The sequence below is a fragment of the Alligator mississippiensis genome, chromosome 2 (assembly GCF_030867095.1).
Source record: "Alligator mississippiensis isolate rAllMis1 chromosome 2, rAllMis1, whole genome shotgun sequence".
In the NCBI taxonomy this organism is placed as follows: domain Eukaryota; kingdom Metazoa; phylum Chordata; order Crocodylia; family Alligatoridae; genus Alligator; species Alligator mississippiensis.
The window spans coordinates 128,153,148-128,163,762 of NC_081825.1; positions in this window are offsets into that span (position 1 = coordinate 128,153,148).

The following is a 10,615-nucleotide window of genomic DNA, read 5'->3' on the forward strand; positions in this document are numbered from 1 at the left end:
AATGTTTTCTAATGCATGGTGTGATACAGTGCATCTTGCTGATACAGAAATGTTCCTACAAAAAGAGGGTTAAACAATTTTTTATTCTGTGTGTTTATATTTTAAATGTATGGTGTACTGTGGCTTACTAAGACTGTATGCGTTATAATTTTTAATTCCAGCATGTTAGTTTATAAACCATTTTGCCCTCTTAAAATTGGAGAAGATGACAGGGTGCTTTGGAATAGCTGAGTTTATGTTTCTAACTTAATTTATTCAGAGCTAATCTGCCTGTTGCCAGTTCCCAGACTATCATCCATACCACAGCAGCGAGCAAGAACACAGAAGCTGCCTCATGTAAAACACCTATTTAATCAAAACAATGAATATCTGTTATAACTATAAACTAAGTTGGATATGTAAGATCTTATTCGATGTGCTTGACTAGGCATATAAAGAGTTGAGGGCCTGTCTACTACAGCATCCTGCAGTTGCTATGTGAAAGCATTTCAACAAACAAAAGGCAATATCAGAATACTTTGTGGGGGGAAATACCTTCAATACTGGTAAATAGTAAGTGAATATTTTAGTGGCTTGAAAAACTGCCTGCAGAGCAAAGGTAGCCTTTCATTTCTTCTGGAGTCTGAGCATTTCTGCTCACAGGGACCACATTTTTGTTCTAACATGTAATCAACAATGAGTTGAGACTCATTTTCAGATTCAAGGCGTCCCTCTGAAGATACCAGCTCTTAGGTTTTGCAATTTTTGACTGGAAAAAATAATAAGAGCAATTATATTTTGTGGCAATAAACTCAGATCACAACAGCTCAGAACGCTTTTAATACAATGGGTTCCTACACACAATTTCTGGGGTTTATCTTGTAAGTTATGTGTAAGTGTTGTACACCTAATGCTGCTAATGTTGTATGGTACCCTTAAAAGGATCTCTCAGCACCCCAGGGTGTCATGGCATCCTGGCTGAGAATCACTGCCATAAAAAAATACCAAAACAGAAAGCACAAGTTAGTTAAAGTTAACTATGTTGTTAAATGATTTGAGGTAACTAAATTTCCTGCTGTTCCCTACTTGCAAATAGTCAAGAGTAACGCTGATTGATTAAGGACACCCTTTTTTCTTCAAGTTGAGGCATGAATCTAAATTCCACACAAACTAGCTAGAATGTGTTCTGCATTTTGTGGAAAATATTTTCCATAGAGTTGAAATTATTTGAACAAGGCTGAGCTCCTTTTCAGGAGATCCAAGAAATAGTTGCCTGCCAAGATACAAAAACAAAATACTACAAGAAGTCCAATAGCATTTTAGTTCATGTGGTATCTAATATTTTAATCCTGTGCTTCAGTCCCTGCCCATGTTTTTTGGGTAGGTTCTAGGCCTGTTTTATCTCATGCTAAACCAAAACGCATAGCTCCCTGAGGCATTAACAATCATGCCTGTCTGTTATAAACCATTTTAAACCTGTCTATCAAAATTTCTAGGCTTTACTAAAATATTGCTTCCCTTTTATTAGTTCAGGGGTTCAAACTGGAAAATACTGACACATTTGGTACAGAAATTGACATGCCTAGTAGCTATACTGGCAGTTTTAAAAATGTATTACACATAGGGTGCATCTACACATGCAATTAGCGCACATGAATAAGCTCTGGAGTTTTTTACACCCAGGCATGCTGTTTGAACATGTGCTCAGGCACAATCTGCTCCAGAGTTTATTCACGCGCAGCACGTGAAACCTGGTTGGAGCTGCCCTGGCTCATAGGGGGCCAGCCTGGGCTCAGTGTGCTGTGGAGGACTGGGGCACAAGGATGTAGGACTAGCTGCCAGGCAGCCCCCGCACTAAAGCACCCTTGTGCCCCAGCCAGCTGGGTCAGCATCTACATGTATGATGCTGCACAAAAAAACCTCACAGCAGGGTATTTACAAGTCCTACCCTGCTGTGGAGTTTATTAGTTTTCTGCGTCCTAATAGGGGGTGCATGTGTAGATGTTGAGATGTTTACTGAAGAGCTAGTTAGTCAGCTCTGCAATAAACATCATGTGCAGATGTGCCCACTCTTATCTTAAACACATACACAAATGCACACACTATATCACTGCAGCTGCTAACGTACAGAATAATTGTAGCTTAGCCTTTTTAAAACTATGGTTCTGATAGGTGAGTAGCAAGAATTAGGATCGGCAGTATACAAGATTTTTTGGCATGAAAAAGTCTCTCTGGTGAAACGTACTAAATGCACATGATCAGCATAATTTTTTTTGGACCAAAGGCAATTTAAACTACAACTTGATTATGCTTTGTTCTAGCCTGCCTCTGCCAGTCTGATGATAGCAAGTCAAAGCACAGAGCTATTGCATATTATTGTGCCTAGATAAGAGGAGGGTAGCTGTGTTAATCTGAGGTCAAGCAGAAGACAGGGCAGGATGATGAATTTAGAGCAGGGATGGGCAAAATCTGGCCTGTGGGCCAGATCCAGCCCACAGCGGACTCAGTTTCCCAGCAGTCCCTCTGGCAGCAACTCCTTTTGGCTACTACCACCAGCCTCAGCCCCACTGCCAGACCCAGCTCCATTGCCTGGGCATCCTAGCCCATCCACCCCACACCCACTGCTGGGTGTGGGACTCGTGCAAGCCAGATGTGTGGCCATATGGCTGTGATGGGGCCCTGGCTGGGAGCAAGACAGACAGGCATGGGCAGGGACCCAGGATCTTGGAGCAGTGACAGTGCAGACCTGGGGCTGAGCCAGAGCTGTGATGTGCTGCACACATGCCCCTGGGATGGACACAGGTTCTGTGGATAGGGGTGTGCAGCGAGTGGAGCGTGGTTCTGCCCTGGCTTTGCATTGTCACCATCCCACAATCCCAGCCCTGGAACAGCTCCCCACCCAGCTGTGTGCTGTGCTGGTGTGGCTCCTGGCCAGTCTCTAAGAAGACTCCAGGACTGCGGGGCCATGACAGCACAGGGCTGGGACAGACCCCCAGTTCTGCAGCCCTGGGATCACACAATCCCAGGGTCTTTGTGGAGACTGGCTGGGAGCCACACGTGCAGGGGCTGCTAGGAAATGGAGTCCAGCCACGGGCCAGGTCCACCATTTTGCCCACCCATGTGTCTTAGATTCTTAACTGGTTCAGAGAGGCATGAGCTTTCACAGGCAACAAACTACTGCAGATAAGAAATGAGTACGGACAATTACAGGGATGGTATCCATTAGAAGGAGAAGAGTAAAGTAACCTCTCACTTAAGACATCTTTGTAACTGATTCCAAATGCAGAAAAAGTTTACTGTAGTTAAGACTTGGATCCATGCAGACTTTTGCCCATATTTGCCCAGTGCTCACTCGGTCTATTTAGAAGGTATTCAAAATGATCTTTATTCTCTAGGATAAACTGGAATACATACCTACCATGACATTTAGGTCTCTGGATTACAACCCCACTCCCCCTGCCCCCAGTTTGGAAAAAGGGGTATGTTTATGCAAGGGGTGATACATCATCAGATCAGGTGTCACCTTGCATATGGAAAAAGGGGTATTCTCTTGGTTTTGGTTTAGCTCTAAAAAAAAAAAAAAAAAAAAATGCATAAAAAGGGGTCAGTTATTTAAGTTATCAGCTAAGATAATTATGACAAACCTACTCCTCCTATCTAAGACTGATAAGCCCATGCCTGAGAGGCTTGGTTTGGAAGACAGAGTGAGGATGTAAAATGCTGACCACCAAGCCATGTGGCACCCACAAGGACAGCCCAGCCTGAAGAAGGAGAACATCGGGAACCTGCAATCCATGGGGCGGACAGCAATACAGCACAAGTAAGCAACAAGGGGCCCTTTGGGAGTCAGAGCTGGGGGCCAAAAAAGGCACCAGTCACAGGGCTCAAGTGCCGATATACTAATGCTAGGAGCATGGGGAACAAGCAGGATGAACTAGCACTCCTGCTTGCAGAAAACACCTACGACTTAGTAGGGCTATCTGAAACCTGGTGGGATTCTTCCCACGACTGGGCGGTACATATTGAGGGTTATAGGCTGTACAGAAAAGACAGGGTGGGGAAGAAAGGGGGAGGGGTTGCGCTCTATGTCAATGAGCAATATACATCGACCCTCATCAAGACGGAATCGAAGGAGGAGAAAGTAGAAGGATTGTGGGTTAAGTTACATGGGGGGCAAGGAGAAAGGGATTTGGCGGTGGGGGTCTGCTACAGCCCCCCACACCAAGGGGAAGAACTAGATTCGGGACTCCTGAGGCAGCTCTCTGAGACCATAAAAACTAAAGAGGCGGTAGTCATGGGGGACCTAAACTACCAGACATCTGCTGGGAGAGTCAGACAACAAAGTCCTACTGTTCACGCACATTCCTATCCTGCATACAGGACCTCCACCTGATGCACGAGGTACACGGTCCCACTAGGGGGAATGCCTTACTGGACCTGGTATTGGCAACGGGGGATGATATGGTAGGGGACCTACAGATTGGTAGTCACCTGGGGGATAGTGATCGCCAAATAATAAAATTCATCATAAGACGTTGAGTGGGTAAGGTAACTAGTAGGGTAAAAGTGCTAGACTTCAGGAAAGCTGATTTCAATGAACTCGGGTGTTTAGTCAATGACGCACTGCAGAGTAGGAGTTTTGAAGGGATGGGAGCCCAGGAAGGGTGGCTGCACCTTAAGGAAATGATCCTTCGGGCACAGAGGGAGACGATCCCTATGCGAGGAAAAAGAGGGAAAGGGGCCAGGAGGCTTCCTTGGCTGACCAGAGAAATCCAGGGCAGCCTGCGGACTAAAAGGGGAGCATATAAAAAGTGGAAATGGGGAGAGATTACCAAAGAGGAGTATGCCTCCTCTGCTTGCACTTGTAGGGAGGCAGTTAGACGGACCAAAGCTACCATGGAGCTGAGGATGGCTCCCAAGTAAATGATAACAAAGAATTGTTTTTTAGATATATAGGGAGTAAAAGGAAGGCCCAGGGTGGACTAGGACCCCTACTAAATGGGCAGAAGCAATTGGTGACGGACAGGGGGGACAAGGCGGAACTCCTCAATGAGTTCTTTGCCTCAGTGTTCCTAAGTGAGGGGCAGGACAAGGCTCTCATTGGGATTGTAGAAAGGCAGCAGCAAGGCACCAGACTGCCATGCGTAGACCCTGAGTTGGTGCAGAGTCACTTGGAGGAACTGGATGCCTTTAAGTCGACAGGCCTAGATGAGCTCCATCCGAGGGTACTGAAGGCACTGGCTGACATCATTGCACAGCCACTGGCAGTAATATTTGAACACTCGTGGCACACAGTCCAGGTCCCGGAGGACCGGAAAAGGGCCAATGTGGTCCCCACTTTCAAATAGGGGAGGAAGGAGGAGCTCTGGAACGGGCTCCCAAGGGAGGTGGTGCTCTCCCCTACCCTGAGGGTCTTCAAGAGGAGGTTAGATAGGCATCTAGCTGGGGTCATCTAGACCCAGCACTCTTTCCTGCCTATGCAGGGGGTCGGACTCGATGATCTATTGAGGTCCCTTCCAACCCTAACATCTATGAATCTATCTATGAGGACCCAGGCAACTATAGGCCAGTCAGTCTCACCTCCATCCTAGGCAAAGTCTTCAAAAAAATTATCAAGGCTCACATTTGCAAGAGCCCGGCAGGACAAATTGTGCTGAGGGGAAACCAGCACGGGTTTGTAGCAGGTAGATCATGCCTGACTAATCTAGTCTCTTTTTATGACCAGGTTACAAAATGCCTGGACGCAGGAGTAGGGGTTGATGTCGTATACCTAGACTTCAGGAAGGCCTTCGATACAGTATCCCACACCATACTTATAAACAAGTTAAGAGGCTGTGACTTAGATGACTACATAGTCCGGTGGTGAATTGGCTAGAGGGTCGCACCCAGAGAGTCGTAGTGGATGGGTCCTTATCGACCTGGAAGGGTGTGGGCAGTGGGGTCCCGCAGGGCTCGGTCCTTGGACCGATTCTCTTCAATATCTTCATCAGCGACTTGGACGAGGGAGTGAAGTGTGCTCTGTCCAAGTTTGCGGATGACACAAAACTGTGGGGAGAAATGGACATGCCGGAGGGCAGGGAACAACTACAAGCAGACCTGGACAGGTTGGACATATGGGCAGAAGACAACAGAATGCAATTCAACAAGGAGAAATGCAAAGTGCTGCACCTAGGGAAGAAAAATGTCCAGCATACCTACTGCCTAGCAAATGACCTGCTTGGTGGAACAGAAGCAGAAAGGGATCTTGGAGTCCTAGTGGACTCCAAGATGAACATGAGTCGGCAGTGTGACGAAGCCATCAGAAGAGCTAATGGCACTTCGTCATGCATCTGCTGATGCACGATAACAGATCCAAGGAGGTGATACTTCCCCTCTATCGGGCGCTGGTAAGACCGCAGATGGAATACTGCATGCAGTTTTGGGCACCGCACTTCAAGAGGGTTGTGGATAACCTGGAGAGGGTCCAGAGAAGGGCCACTCATATGGTTAAGGGCTTGCAGGCCAAGCCCTATGAAGGGAGAGACTGGGGCACCTGGACCTCTTCAGCCTCCGCAAGAGAAGGTTGAGAGGCGACCTTGTGGCTGCCTATAAGTTCATCACGGGGGCACAGAAGGGAATTGGTGAGGCTTTACTCACCAAGGTGCCCCTAGGTGTTACAAGAAATAATGGCCATAAGCTAGCAGAGAGCAGATTTAGACTAGACATTAGGAAGAACTTCTTCACAGTTAGAGTGGCCAAGGTCTGGAATGGTCTCCCAAGGGTGGTGGTGCTCTCCCCTACCCTGGGGGTCTTCAAGAGGAGGTTAGATGAGCATCTAGCTGGGGTCATCTGAACCCAGCACTCTTTCCTGCCTATGCAGGGGGTCGGACTCGATGATCTATTGAGGTCCCTTCCGACCCTAGCATCTATGAATCTATGAAAACTAGAATGTGTTTAGGATTAGGCTAACTCTGTTCTCACTGAAATGAACAGTTTTATTGTGTTTTCACTGAAGTAATAAAGCTAAAGTTGAGGACTTCTGTGTATCCCACCATTACTGCTACACCAACAGCAGCTGTTAAATGTTTTTGCATCCTATTTCCTTTGTTCCTTGTAGACTGCAGCAGGTGAAACGTCAAACAATACTAGTGTAATCTGATGCTGGTACAACTGATCGTGCATATTACAAGAGAAACTAAAGGGAGCAAAGATGGACAGCTTTGTTTAGCTACCCTTTGACATCGGAAGCATTTTTATTATATACAGGAAGTATATTATTAACAGACCTCAAAACACTGAGCATGCAAAAGAGACAGCAAAGAGCTGCCTGGAGCTGATTCTTGAAAAGTGCAGGACTTCAGATGCAGAACTTATGTCTTTCCAGTACTAGAGAATGGTAATATAACTGTATTGCTAGTTAGGCGAGTGATCATGTTGGTTTAATCTGACTCCTCAGAAGGTAGATCTTCAAAGCCCTTTAAGCATGAAATTGTTTTAACTATCTCACTTCAATAACTATTGAGTTGTCATCCAGAACAAGATTTAGTGTATAAAAACAGTTTTCTAAGATGCTGTGAACAGTTATGATGAAAGAGGCCCATAGAATTGGGAGGGTCCTCATGGGTAATGTATTCCAGCCCACAGCACTGATGCAGGATTGATCCACTGTTCCTAAGCCAGTTCAGAAAGATGCTTATCCAGTCTCTTCAAAACTGCCAGTGCAGGAGATTCCATAACTTGCCTAGGCAGCTGTTGTCCTATTGCTTTAACAAGTAGAAAGTTTTTCCTAAGAGTTAAAAATCTGCTTTGCTGTAATTTAAATCCATTGCTTCTTGCCCTCCCTTGCACAAGGGAGAATGTTTTTCTCCCTCTTTTTATAGGAATCTTTCAAATAATTGAAAATTGCCAGGCTCGTCTCCTTAATCTTTTTTTCTGAACTCATTGTACTTAGTTCCTGCAACCTTCCTTCATATGGCTTGCATTTTACCCGCTTTTATCATCTTTATCAGTTGCTTTGGGATCCTTTCCAGCTTTTTGTATACAGTGCCTTGATAACAGATTTTTAGTGTGGCCCTTCTGCTATATTACTATAATCATTCCTTTAAGAATGAAGATGAGTACACTCTTCTACAATTTTTCTTTATAACAAGATATGAAATCCTGGGTTGGACCACAAAGGTAGTCCGATATCCTTTCATAGTGGCAGAAAGTGGTGCTAAGGGGAAGAGCATTTAAGCAGACAGCCCTATGCTTTCTTCCTACAGCCTTGTGTTCAGACCAAGTCAGTCCTAAAGTTGAGGTTGTACCTCCTAACTTCCACATTTTTTAATACCTATGTTGGACCTATTTTCCATAAAGTTATCCAATACATTTTTTAACCTGGTTATAATTACCAGCTTCCACAACAACCAATGTCATAAGTTAGAGTTGCGTGAGAGTTTCCTATTATTCATTTTAAATCTGCCACCTAATGATTCTGTCCCCTAGTTCCCTATTGAGAGAGATAATAAAGAGGAAGACCTTTTTTACTTCCTCAAGGCTAAGAGCTATATTATATTAATATCTCCCCCCCCAACAATCATCCTGTCATCTTGCTTTTCTCTAGTCTAAGAAGTCCTAGTTTACTTAGTCTCTCCTCAGATGGAAGCCTCTCAATACTTCTGATCATCCTTATCGCCCTTTTCTGTACCTTTCCTAGTCCTATGGTGTAATTTTTTTGAGGTGGGCGACTAGAACTGCATACAGTATTTACAGTGTGATCAAGCCATAGATTTATACAGTGGTATGCTGGCATTTTCTGTTTCGTTTTTAATTCCTTTTTTAATAACTTCAAACATTGTATTTGCTATTTTGACTAGCAGCTCTTTAATTTTCCTAATATTGGTGTTTTTAAATTTCTATTGTTAAATTATTAGATGTGATTCTATCCATTCAAGGTGGCAAACAGATTCCTTGTGATTCAGGAAGCATGCTGAATCTGGTAAATTACTCCCCCCGCACCCCTCAAAAAAAAGGAAAGAAAGAAAGCATAGCCCTGGGACTGATGTCTAATCCTGGCAAAGCTTTTCCTTGCAAAACAAACATAGGTAATAATTACTGCTAATCATTTATATCACATCACAAGTCCAGGCAATGACTTACAAACAGATTGACACATTTCCAGCTCCCAAGAGTTTATACCCTCTCACAGAAGAGACCAGACTAGCTAGGGAACAGCAATTCAGAGGATATGAAAAGGCTGAGCTAGGACACAATAAGGAAGATTTCTGGAAGTCATGACTCAAAAGGATAGATTTGGAGGGAGGAAGGAGGGGACTCTTGGTAGAAAGCATTTTTTCTAAACTTGGAACCTGATGTCTTGCTAAGTTGCTTACCAAGCATAGAAATAGTATGAATTAGGAAGAAAAAGATCGGGAAGAATATAAAATAAAAACAGAAATGTTTTAGGTTGGGAAGTACTGAGGGCTTCAAAGAGGGCTGGCTTAAGGATGTTGGAGGTCCTGGGCACAGGGGTGATTGGGGCCCTCATGCATTTATTCACAGGTTCCTTATCATGATTGTGCTTGAGCACGTGTAGGGGCACATTCAGTGTTTCATATCACTGAATGTTTGACTTCTGGCACATCTGTGTGCATGTGCCTTGGCTTCTCAATTTGGACCCCACACATCTGTGCTGTGTGCAGGGTCATGCATGCCATGTTTTGGCACTGTCTGATGGGGGCTGAGGCCCAGCCCCAGCCCTTGGGGTTCATGTTTTGTAACAGAAGTGCCTGCCAGGAAAGGACAACCAGCTTGAATGCAATGCAGCAGAAAGATTCGGAAGAGAAATAACCTAGAAGAGCATCTCATTTTTCTGAGGGAGATTTTAAATTGCCCTAACATTTCTTTTGGGGGTACAAGTTGCGTGCAGGGCAGCCCCTGCTCTGTCACAGCACTGGAGCACATATGAGGCCTGGCAACTTAATGCTGTGGAGCAGTGCTTCTCAAAGTGGTGGTCCGTAGACTGGTGCTGGTCCGCAAGCCATCAGTCGCCGGTCGCAGCAAGTTGCCAGGAAAGAAATATATTTTCAGAAGCATAACATTCGTATGTCATAGCGCTACATTTCGTATGTTCCAACGCTCCAGGTGAGGAGAGAAAGAAACAGCCAGTCACACATTTGTGTAGCGCTGTTACACGCGGTTGCTGCCACCCACTAAACCGGGCACCGGTCCCTGGCCCAATGAAAAAAAATTGCTGGTCCGCCACATCAGGTAGTTTGAGAAGCACTGCTGTAGCGCAGCAGCAACAAGCTTTTTAGCTCTGCAAGCCAGAATAGGGGCTTGGTCCATGGGCCGCTGGACTGGTGCGGTGCGGCACGCCACCCACGCCAGCCTGGTGCTGGGTCCAGCCCCTTTGAGGCCTTGCCTGGGCACCCCCCGGCCTGCTCTCTCCTGCAGGGCCTCACTCCCTGGCCCGCGGGTGGGCTCCTCACCGCTCTGGACATTTGTCAGCGAGGGAGCAGCAGGGCTGCAACTGCTCCTTTGTGCATATCCAGGCAAGGTGCTTTGGGCAGATGCGATCTGACAGACTATCCAAGCCTAGGCAAGCATAAATATGACGCCTACCCAGCGCCCCTCGCCTATGTGCTCAGACCAACGCGGCTAAAGCCCGTGGGGC